The sequence below is a fragment of the Lactuca virosa genome, chromosome 2 (assembly GCF_052849685.1).
Source record: "Lactuca virosa cultivar CGN04683 chromosome 2, Lactuca_virosa_CGN04683_v6, whole genome shotgun sequence".
NCBI lineage: Eukaryota > Viridiplantae > Streptophyta > Magnoliopsida > Asterales > Asteraceae > Lactuca > Lactuca virosa.
In genome coordinates this window covers 290,535,659-290,548,272 of record NC_136427.1, presented here as the reverse complement: position 1 = coordinate 290,548,272, position 12,614 = coordinate 290,535,659, and the positions used below count along the sequence as shown (strand labels likewise).

The following is a 12,614-nucleotide window of genomic DNA, read 5'->3' as shown; positions in this document are numbered from 1 at the left end:
TTCCAAAACAAGTCTTAGAGTTATACTCCAAGATTGTAACTTGAGTGACATAATCTTAAGAAGGTTTATAACACTTGTCAAATGTAGAGTAAAATGTTTCCTTACTCTTGTACATTTGAAATTGGTAAGTTGAGATGTTTTGGATAAAACAAATACCAACTAAGACCAATTGAGTAAAGTGTTTATCTTGATAAGAACCCGCACTAACTCTTGAATATTTGTTTTGTCAAGGAATGGTTCTTGACAAGAGAATCTTATATGTCAAGAGGTCAGTGGGAGTCTTAAAGATCTTGAAAAGTTTCAAGAACTAATCAAGGGTATTGTTTATCACTAGCACACGACTTGAGGCTTGTAACCTATCGTGTTGACATATTCTTATTTTTGTGCCCATTCTAGTTAAAAGTTGACTGTGCATGTGAGTTCTGTGAGTTCTCAGTTGTTTGCATAACTACTTGGAAGCAATGGTAGGCCCTTGTGCTGCCAAGTGGCAAGAAGTTAAGATTTCACAAGTTCAGTCCATATGAGTTTGCATTTGTCACTGACCTTGTCTTGTGATTATGGTTTTGACAAATTCACATGGATAGGAACACATAGACCATAAAAGTCTAAGTGTCATAAGGTTTCTCTCCGATTCATGAAAATGATGGTGAGGAAACGTTTTCACTAAGTAGATTTTAAGTAGAAAGCAATTGTGATATTTGCATTCTCAAAGTCGTTACTGGAGCGTGTGTGGTTAACCGTCACACTAACATGGACTTGTGAGAAATGGAAAAGGTCTAAACAATTGAGACTATGATTATGTCATCCCTTTTCATAGTTCTAAAAATTGTTTAGATACACATGTGAGCTATCTAAGGAAAGGTGTATGATTTTGATAAAGTTTTATCAAAGCATCGTGTATCAGAAATCTGAACTTTGGTAAGAAAGTCAATAAAGTATTGATTTCTAGAAGTCCAACTGATTTCTGGATACATATCAAAGCTAGTGGGAGCATAAGTGTTATGCTAATAATTATCATATTAGTAGGAGCATGATTATTATGTTAAGTGTTAATTATAGAAAACAAAAGTCTCAATTCGTGACTTTGCAGGGTTTGAAAAGTTGTTTTGCTATAATTAAGGGAGAGGAAATTATACTTCATTTCAATTCTAAAAGCTTAGATTGAGTTTTAATCATCTTTAGTCAAGGATATATATATGAATTTTATGTTGGAATGGTTCAACATAAGGAAATTCTATATATATTGCGTTCTCAAAATTCGATTATGATTACGGCATCCCTCTTCATAGTCGAATTATGAAAACATGGCAAATAAAAAAATATTGTAGCAAAAGACTGGTCTAGGATCATGTCCTTATGTGAGACATCATGAATCGTGTCCCATATGCTTCAGATATAGGATCGATTACATGTGCTATAATATTTATCCTTTCTAAATTTTCCAAATTCCTAGGGCATCAAGAGGGGAAAAGGTCTAGAATTGGATATGACTAAAATGATTAAGCAATTGTCGAGGACAATCTGAGGTTTACCAAAGATTGGTTGCTCATGGACAGTTGGAGTATGGTGTAAATTTTTGGAAAGGACCATATTGACATATTCTGAAAGGAGGCAACTCTTGTTCAGAAATAATAGTCAAAATGGGAATATGGAAATGTTTCCATAAGTGGAAGTTATTCATTAAATATGTGTAACATTAGAAGACTTAATGCAAGAAGGATGTTCAAATGAATGTACTTTGAATTTGAGACTTTGTTTCCATTGGAATACTCTGTAATGTCTGTTGACAAGTCTTTGTGACTTTGTGCATAGTCATTACAAGAGGATCAATGCATATAAGTTTAGAATCTAACAGATTTCGGTAAATGGCAGGAATTTGGAATTCTTACATTTACGACTTGGATTGGGGATTGTGAAATGAGAATCATTGGAATCATGTTCAATTGGTCTATTTCACAAAGTAAGGATCATATACAAACATAATGTGTATACTTGGAGTATGGCATAACTATTGTTTGGACAAACATAGTGTGCATGCTTGGAGCATGACATGACTATTGTTTTGATTCAAGTATAAAGTTGATTATTTGAAACATTATACAATGAATAATGAGTAATCAATATGGTGTTTAAATAAAAGGTGTTTTATTTACTCTCAAAGGTGCTTGGGGCCATATAGGATTAGTATTATTCTTGTGTTTCAATTTGCTTGTTTTGACTTCCCGAATAACTAGGTTATTCAAACTCTCCATAGTCAATCATACTTTGGAAGTAGGTATGAGGCAAGACTGTCATGAATGGGTCTGTAGTTTGTCTAGGTGGCCTAGACATAGCTGCAGTATTCATGAGTGCTTCTGGAATAAGATTCGAGTATTGGATTAAACCCACGCTCATTTGACTCACTTCATGGATTTGATCACGAGTGATCATGAGACGATAATATCTTATATTCTTCAAACAGAGACGTGTGAGTTGTAGTTGCACATCGGTTGCACATTGACATATGTAAACGCAACTAGTAACTTGGTTGTTATAAAACATATCGTTGTGTGTAATTTGATGAGTAAGTACAAGCGAACATTTGGGTCGAAGTTTATCCATTCCTTTTACCCTTAGAGGGATGAAAGCGATATCTGTGGGCCCCTTGATGATTTGGTGATGACAAACGTAAGTGCTCGGTCGGGCCTGGACTGATTTGATTTGTTTAGTTAGTCGGTCATCACAAATTGGAAATCGGGGAACAACAAATGGACAGAGAGAATGATTATAATCCATGTCTCAGTCCATATCATATCTGGAACGGAGGAATATATGATCTCTTATCTAATGGACATGTCATTGACTAGGTCAGAGTTCGACAGCGGCTTTTAAGAGATACAATTGCTAGTCGGGATCTTGTAGTCATACGCAATAATAGTTTTAGACTTATCCAAGTGGGATACTGTTGGATTAGATGTCTAAGCCCATAACTATTATTGGTATGTATTCGACCCGAGAGTAGCATGGTCCATTTGGGTTGCATAACACCAGGACAATTTGTTAGGATGGACTCTTGAGAGAAGGTTATATATGATTTATTAATATATTATAAGTTCTAATATATTAATATAAAATCATATGTTCTAATTAGTATTGATCAAGAATTAATTTGGAACTAATTTAGTGATCAAAAGAGACTAATTAAATCTATGGGGACTACTTATGGTAATTAGTTATATTTATATGTGTTGGGCTTATGATCCATGTTGGACCAAGTTTATGTATGGATACATAAAGAGTTGGGCCACATGAACCATGGATCATAATACTCATGGGTATGGATTTGGGTTATACCCATGACCCTTGAAATGCCACATATAAATACATATTCCATTGCCCAAAATCGCCACTTGAAAGTACTTCTTTTCTTAGAGAAATATGCAGGTGTTTTTGGTGCATGGAATTCTCTCTCAAGAGTCACCTTTGTCCTAGGTGAGTTGTGAATCCATTTGAGGTGCAACACTTGGGGCACTGAGTTCTTAAAAGCCAAAGTCTTTCAAGCAACACCAAATACATCAAGACTTCAAGCCACATAAAAGGTATGTTACTCTAACTAGTATCTTGTATTGTTTATGACAATTTGCATGCTAGTTATAGGTTTAATGCCTTGGAAACCATTTGCATGTATAATTAGTGAAAACATAGATCCAAGGTATTTAGGGTTGTATGTGCACCATAGGATGTTGTAGTATACTAAAACTCTTCAAATTGTCGGTGACAAAACCCTCTCATGAAATAGACTCAGTCATATTAGGTACGAGGCGCTGAACAACCTCACACCACCAATACCTAGCTTTGTCATGCAAAATACATGTCACAGATTTGACATTGGCCTCCGTCGAACAGAAGTCGGCGCGAAAGGCACTCACTATGCAAACAATCCAACGCATACTGATGATAGGTTCCTTTACCCCAAAGAAACAAGGAGTTCCATAAGCATCAAACTCCCTGAAGGAAACCTCCTAATTCATGAGTTGACCAGCCTCCAAATCAGCTTGAAGAACCCTAAGGGGCTCATCCGTCACTGAAATCAACTCATCCCTGACCGAGCTACTCAAACTAGGTAAATCCTCTCTCATGAAACTCGAAATCTTTGCAGCTATGATGTCGCAGACATCCCTCTCACTCATGCTTGAATCCCCAGCACGGAAGGTCACCATCATGAATCTGAAAGATAATCGAAACACATTAAAATCAATGCACAGTCCTAACCACACTACGCATACCCACCTAGAAATTCCTTAGTATTCATGTAATACCCCTGACCCAAGTATGGATCTTGTACTTTTAGTAGTACGGGCCCAATACTATATTCCACACCTATCCATACTTGTTCCAACGATAATTCTGAGACTCCCAATTCACCTCGCAACACTCCACAATACATGATCAGATACACTGTAGAATAAGTGATTCTACCCTAATCCCACAACCAAACAAGGAACAGAAAATAAGGCTAAATCAATCATTCTAAGGCTATACAATCCTAATCATGTAAAACTCGAAAACATACACCTAACAATTAACATTATCAATCTAGACTTCAAGTAAAACATAACAAACAATTCTTTAGGCTATAAGGCATTAGAGATGTCAGGAAATTCTACCATTTAATTCCTCAGCGGATCTACATCCTATATTCTAGCATGCATAACAATCCATAGCACAAATACAAGATCATATGGGTATATTGGGAATTACTTACTTCCTGAGCTTCGTTCGACTGTACACATTAAATCCTCCAATTGTTCTACAATCTTTTTAGAAACTTTTTTTTTGAATAAAAGAATTCTCTTTAAAAAAACTTATTTAGAAAATCTCTCAATCCTCAGTTTGAGTTCAGATACACCACAAGGCGCACCCGAAGCCCTCACACCAAGGCTCTAATACCAACTTTTAACGTCCCAATTAATACAAAGAATTTTTTTTCATTTTCATATAGATTAACCAATTAAAACTTTGTTTCAAAAACCATTGAATAACAATTGATTGATTGAAACCATACATTATCAAAGTTAAGTTTACAAAACCGCATAAACTAATGTTTTCCGAGGTGTGTATACGGTCCCGTCGAGCTCTTTCCATGAACGACCTGCAACATGTTTAATCTACAACTAGAAACATAAAGCTTGGTGATTTCCCTAATATACCACATATTCCATCATACATATAATGCATCCACATAAATTCCTCGGCTCTAGCACTGACCTATCAACAAACATATCAGTAAAGAACGTGTGAATACTATGGTCCTCCCATAGTCTCCCGTATGGTTTCCATGGTCCTCTCATGGTATTTCCCTGTAATACCAGGGGCCACATCTTGGTCTTATATACAGGTGTCAGGGGCCAAATCCAATTCTTTCATACAAATGTCATGGTGCTCCCATGGTCTTTCCATGCAACGCTAGGGGCCACATCATGGTCTTACATATAGGTGTTAGGGGTAAAATCTTGGTCTTTCATGCCAATATAAAGTCATGAAAAGTTGGAGATCAGATAGATAGTCGAATAGATGATCCACCTGAGAGCGAACAATCAGACAAGAACACCGCAATAAGGCATTAGACCAAGAGTTCTTACGTTATCCAACATAGACTACATATAAACAATGCTAACATTACCACATAATCATGTAACATAAACACATAACCTACACTAGAATGCTACATATACCTGGCAACAAGTCTTCCTTAGTTACCCTGCCATTGACCACTTCTCGATTAAGTCCTTCGATGGTCAGTCATACATAATCCTTATAACTGGCCTTCCCCAGTTACCCTATACAAACATAACTCTGATAGAACATGAAAAGTGATCCTTATGCAATCCGAAGTGGCGGAAAGTCCAAGATGATGAGTTCCGAAATGCAGGCTTTTCCGAAGTGGAAGATGAGTCTGAAATGCATCTTAGTGATAGAATGTTTCCAAGTCTGTAATGAGAATTTATTTTTCCAGGTACTATTTTGTTTTATTCTTATTGTTTGATAGTGTAGTACATGATACAAGATCAACATAAGCGGCTATGTCAGCCTATTGATCTTTAGATGTCTGATAGTCCACGCTTACTTTTTTCAGTTTATCTTTTTGTTACTCCTTGGCTATTTAAGGAGTAGTCACCTTTGTAGTAAGTAAGTGGAATATACGCCTTTTTCACATCAATCAAGAATTATTCAGTCAATCATTCTCTCTAACATTCTTATTGTTCTTGAATAGCTTTACATGTTCATACTTAATTTTTTTATACTTTTGTGCACTTTGTTGATTCTCTTAATTCTGAGACAAGAATGGTTTACCAGACTTAACTGGATCCTCATTATTAGCAGACATTGATCTTAAGTTAATTTAAGGTTTGAGTTTTCAAACCTTGTCCGCACACTCAGTTTAGCATTCACAAACTCCTAACAGTATCATACAGTCAACAGAAAAGACCCTACCAGTCTAACATACCATGACAGCAAGTGTCCTACACTGTATATGCATAACAAGGAGTTATCCTAGTCAAATAGCATACTTGTATTATAATAATACCACTATCCTACCATGCAAATGATATATAATGGGATACGCGGCATAGTGAGAAAGTTAACTAAACTGAAGAACAGGAGAAGCAAAACAACATTCTTACACCTTGCATTGCTCAATCCCACGAATCGGAGAGGTCCAAATGATGCACAATATGCTATATCTCTTCTGTAGATACACACTTAAGCTTCAAGAGATGACGACCTTCCTTCAAGCACCCAAAATGGTACACTTTCACAAAATATAACAAGGAGGAGAGGGAAAGAGAAAAGGGAGATAAGGTTTATCACAAGGGAAAATGGAGGCTGAAAAGAATACCCTAAACATGGAGTTAGAGTCCTTAAATATGGAAGAAACCATAATCTTCATGGGCTTGGGCTGCAACAATTGCCATTTCGTAGCCAACACTTTGTCACGCCGTGGCAAACGAGCCAGACGCGTTTTTATTAACTTGTCATGCCACGCCGTGGTCAAACGCACCACGCCGTGGCATGTGGTTTTCCCCCAAAACCATAACTTTGACCCATTTAAGTATTTAGCTTATTCATTCTGGAAAACAGATGTTACATGATCTAATTTTTGATAACGAAAAGGTATAAGGGTTGCAGAGTTAGAGGCAGACTGGGGCGATACTGAGGGTAGATGGGAAAGAAAATGGGGATATATTAGTCTCTGTTCGTCTAAATGTGTACGACAAGAAAATAAGAGGGGAGTTATAATCATAAAATTTGGTATGAATTTGGGGTTGTATGTTTTTCGATGAGGATCAATGGTTTTCGAAGGCTTTTTTTAGGGGGTGTGTAGGATTTTTTTTTTGAACTCCAAAAATTCTTTTAGACAAAATTGCATATCTACTTATTATGTGGCAAAATACTATTTGGATTAGCTTTTGTAGTGACAAAAACTGTTTTAACTGTAAAATGACTAAAACGGGCATGAAAAGAGAGTAAGGAAGAAAAAAAGAGTGAGAAGGTTCATTAAGGTACTATTGTAATTTTAGTTTTAAAATTCAGCTTTTGGAAACCTCCATTTTAAAACATGTCAAAAAATTATTTTGAAAAATATATGCAATAGTGAAACATTTTTTTAAACCTATTGATTTTTTGAAAAACCATCAATAAAATGTTTTAAAAAGCGATCTCAAATACCCATTTAATTTAGGATTCTTGATTGAGAAGGAAGATAAGAGAGATACCATTTTATAAAGGAGGGTGGGGGTTAGGTTGAATAGGGGCGATGATTTTTTTTATCTTTTATATATATATATATATATATATATATATATATATATATATATATATATATATATATATATATATATATATATATATATATATATATATATATATATTCAAATGAGAACATCGAAGAACATTTGAAAACAAATCAAAGACCATTTGAATTTTTTTCATTTAAAATGATAAATAAAAATATAATTGAAAATCACTTCCGATGTCTCTCAACCTCATTTAAAGTTTGAGTGGTGGCTGAGACCACGAGATCACCGTCGGAGTCACCGGACCACCACCAAAGTCGCCAGATGACCGTCAGAGTCACCAGAATCACACAATCTTTTCCTCTCCACTTATCCCGATCTAGTCGTTCAGTACATCTCTCCACATTGCCCTTACTCTTCCTTCACCACCACCACCAATTTCTGTTGAGCAGTAAAACCACCAGCACCGTTGACGAAAAACCCTAAGAATCAATGGAATGACCATAGGGAAAGGAAAAAACCTTAGAATCTTCTCCATCTACTCCATCGCCTTTGTTACTGTTGCATCTCTTTCATCACGAAGACGCTGTCATCATCATCGCAAGTTTATTTTCTACTTTGTCATGTTGTCTTCTCTCTTCATCCTTTTATATCGATTAATGATCTGTTGATTGCAATACTCTATTTTGACTTTTTTTCATTTTATGGAGATGAAAATCTAAGCCCAAATCGAGGTTTGGTGAAGAAACTTTAGTTGTTCACAATGTGTTCGATGATATGCTTGAACCAGTTGCTATATATGAATTTTACAGATTCAGAAACTTTAGTTCAGCTGGAAGTCTAATGACACTAGTTAACCGATATATTTTCTTTCCAGGCCCTGTGCAATTTACATATTCAGAAGCTGCTACTTCTGCAAAGGATTCTCTTGATGGAAGAACTATTCCCAGGTGATTAAATGTAAATTATATATCGGTTTATTGTGTATCCTTCCACCTCGTTATTATAGACATGCACCTAATTGTATCAGATTTCTTTGATGTTTAAATTTATATCTTTCCAACTTTCTTTTTTTACCTTTTATGATAATTTTTCCCCTAACTTAATGAACTTTATATTTATTCAGGGACGATACCTATTGCATCTTCAGCAATAGATGCTACTGGTCAGGTAAACTTACCATTCTCTAGTGAAGGATTGTCTTGTAAAATCACTCATATTTTTGTTGTATTTTATATTGAATCTTAGAATCTTAAAGAGTTGAATATGATCAAAAAGACAACAAAATTAATTTCTGAACCACTATCACAAACACCATCAAGATTCATCACCCAAAAACAAAATTTAAAAACCCTTAGCAGCAATGGATGGCTTAGAAGCAGCTTGAAACAATGTAATACAATAGTGTGTCTAAGATTGGCTACATTATTAGGGCGCCCAGGTAATGTGAAATACAATACCATGCTCCATTTTTGGTTTCTTTTGTTGATGGTAATTTAGAAAATCTTAAAAAGAACAATCTTTAAATATTAAACCGACAATTTCTTTGCCTAGATTCTTTTTTTTGTAACAAACACTTTTTCTCGTCTCTAATTTTGTTCTTAAAACTTTTGGGAGTGTTTTTTTGTTATAAGAATCAAATTTTTAGTGATGATGATTTTGTGGTCGTGCATGGTGGGTGGTGGTGTGTGGTGGTGGTGGAGATGGTTGGTCTTGGATGGTGGGTGGGGTCGAGGTGGTAATGGTGGTGGGTGGTCGGTGGGAGTGGTGGTGGCGAGTGGTGGTGGTCGGTGGTGATGGATGGTGGTGTTAATGTTGATGGGTAGTAGTGGTGGGGAACGTGTAAATGAATCAATAGTTAGTCTCGTGTATTTAATCATAAATGATTATATGTATTTAATCGTATATTATTTTACTACAAGTGATTATATGTATATAAACACATATGAATTATATGGACAAAATTTACTTTCTCATTCTCAATTCACTAGTTGTTCTCGTGTATTTAATCGTTTGTGATTATATATAATTAATCATATATGATTTATATGAACAAGATTCATTTACACGTTCTAAATTCAGTAGTTGTTCTTTGTCCTCATTAATCATATTAAATAGATATAATCAAATGAGATTAAATACATGAGAACAATTATTGAATTTACGCCAAATGAATATTTTTCAAATAAATCATATGTGATTAAATACATGAGAACAACTAGTGAATTGAGACATTGTGGAATAAGCTAAACCTCTCTTAATATCTTTTTGAGCAAGAGCTAAAGTAGCTCTTAAAAAATTGTTATTATTGTGTATTCTCAATTTACTAGTTGTTCTCGTGTATTTAATGATATGTGATAATTATATATAATTAATCATATATGATTTATATGAACAAGATTCATTTACACGTTCTAGATTCAGTAGTTGTTATTTGTCCTCCTTAATTATATTAAATAGATATAATCACATGTGATTAAATACATGAGAACAATTATTGAATCTACGCCAAATGAATATTTTTCACATAAAATAATGTCATCTCTCCCAAAATTTACGATACGCAAATGTGTGTCTCCAAAAAATAATGTCATCTCTCCCAAAATTTAAAGGATTTAGGACACGCATTTTTGCGTGCCCTAAAATTAGTGTCTAAAGAAAAAATAATAAAAAGACGGAGGGCACCTATAATAAAATGTGTGTCGTCTAAGGATGTCGTTTTATAAATTTTTATAGAACGCGCGTTCCATCCGGAGGGAAAAGGAAATCCCAAAAACTTAAAAACCCCGCCTTCCTTTTTTTTTCTCCTCCACTTTAGTTTCCCTCTTTGTAATAGCTAGGGCTTTTTGTCAAGAACTTGCCCCGGCCGCCTTCCTCTACTACACGTTCTCTCTTCAATTTCCCTTTCTCTCCTTCTCACTTCAACAAACCCTTTCTCTTATTCTCAGTTCTCGACGTCGACAGCTTCTCCCACATCCGACGTTTCTCTTGGTGCCGACGCCTACCACCTCTGACGTCCGTCCAGCCCCGCCCCACCGTCCAGCGCTTTCCAGCGACACCCAGCCGATGGAGTCCCTCCTCTCCGACGCTTTCCAGCGACACCCAGCCGGTGGAGTCCCTTATTTTCCAAAAAATTAGTATAGATATTTTCGAAGGATACGAGACTCAAATCTCGATCCTAGTAAAGGTCGTGGTCGATATTGTAAATTTGTAATCGAAGAGCATATGAGCGAGTTTTAGGAATAAATTTGACGTCGTGGTGGATTTCCAATCCGTGCTTCCTCCGTCGCCTCCCCACTTTCTTCTATCTGATTCTCTCGGCCTTTGTTTCCGTCTCTGAGAACGTCACCTGGTGTCTAGGCTTCTCACCACCATCGTCCACATTTCTGGTGTTATCCTCACCAAATCCCGGTTGCCGCGTTTCCTTTCTTCTTCTCAGTTCTCCCTTCCACGTGTCACTTCAACTCGCTATCATCTGAAACCTCATTGGAGCATCTCCATTCGAGCTATCAATTCATCATTTGACACCAAAAGTGAAGATGTTTCCTCACAGAATTAGGAGGATAAAATCGAGATCAAGTCTGAATTGGATAATAATGGCAGTTTAGGAGGCGATGATGCGTATCCTACTGGAGAATTTGAGTTGTGAAAAAGATTATTTCTGGTTTGGTAATTTCTTCTATAAACTTTTCTTTTAACAGACGAACTATCTTTCCATTTTTTTTAGAGTTATGAAAAAGATTATTTCTGTTTAGATTGAATCTAAATGTGTATTAGTTTTTGGTTTCTTATAGATTGTATCAAAAGATCTCTCTGATCCTGTGTGTTCACATAAAGATCTTGATAAAGATGCAGCACCATATTTTAGAAAAGTAGTTCAATTTTATGAGGAACTTTCAAAGGAAATGGTCAGCCAAGGTCATGTATTGGATCTTTTTGCTTCTGCACTTGACCACGTATAAAACTCTTTATCTGATTGTGTTTACATATATCATATATGTATAATGTATGTATCTGTTTGTATTGTGGTGATTACGTTTTCTTCAAAGTATGAGTTTAATAATCTGCATATTAGAACCTGTATCTCAATTTTGTTTGAAATGTGATGCTATTTTTTGCTAATAGGTTGGAGTAGCAGAGTTGAAAATTGTTATGGAAAGAACTGGTGGGCTTGTTGTCTTATCTGAAAGTTTTGCACATTCGGTTTTCAAGGATTCATTTAGTCGTGTCTTTGAGAAGGGTGAAGAATCTCTTGGTCTCTCTCATAAGTGAATATTTTCATTCTTCACAATCTGAATTATATGTTTATGTAGCCTCCTACTTTCATTTCTTTCTTATTAACACATTATACATTGAAAAACTACCCAATTATAGGCTTATAGCATTGTACTTTCAGTTTGTTTTCTTATTAGGACATAGTACTTTGAAACTTGTAATAGGAAAAAACAAAGTAGAATGCTATAACAAATAAATCAATGGAAGTACATGTATATTACTTGCATTTAACCCTTTTAATTATTAATATATCATGCATTTTTCCTCTTTTGAAAATATTCACTAATTTCAGTGGGGAACTTGAGATCAACTGTTCAAAGGACATTAAAATTCAAGGGATTATTGGACCTTGCACATCTTTGGAGAAGGTTGTTTACTTGATCTTGGACACGGGAATACCACAACTTGGAAGTTTTGTGGACTCGATAAAAATACTTGCTTGACTGTTTCCTTTGATATATCGTCAAGTGACAAATCAGATGCTTCAGGAAATGTAAATCCACAGTTGTACAATTCTAAAAATTAAAATAGGATGCTATATTAAACAAAGTAGCAAAATGA

The 12,614-nt window shown here is 35.4% G+C and overlaps 1 long non-coding RNA gene across 2 annotated transcripts; it reads left to right on the top strand.

Annotated features, from left to right (window-relative positions):
* Positions 1-7,941: 7,941 nt before the first annotated feature.
* LOC145161395 (uncharacterized) lies at positions 7,942-12,137 on the top strand. 2 transcript variants are annotated; one of them, XR_013738488.1, is made up of 3 exons: positions 7,942-8,728; positions 8,905-8,948; positions 11,904-12,137. It is a non-coding gene; the product is annotated as an uncharacterized LOC145161395 (long non-coding RNA). The 2 variants fall into 2 exon arrangements; XR_013738489.1 differs by lacking the exon at positions 11,904-12,137 and having other exon boundaries at positions 7,942-8,403; positions 8,656-8,728; positions 8,905-9,732.
* Positions 12,138-12,614: the final 477 nt, after the last annotated feature.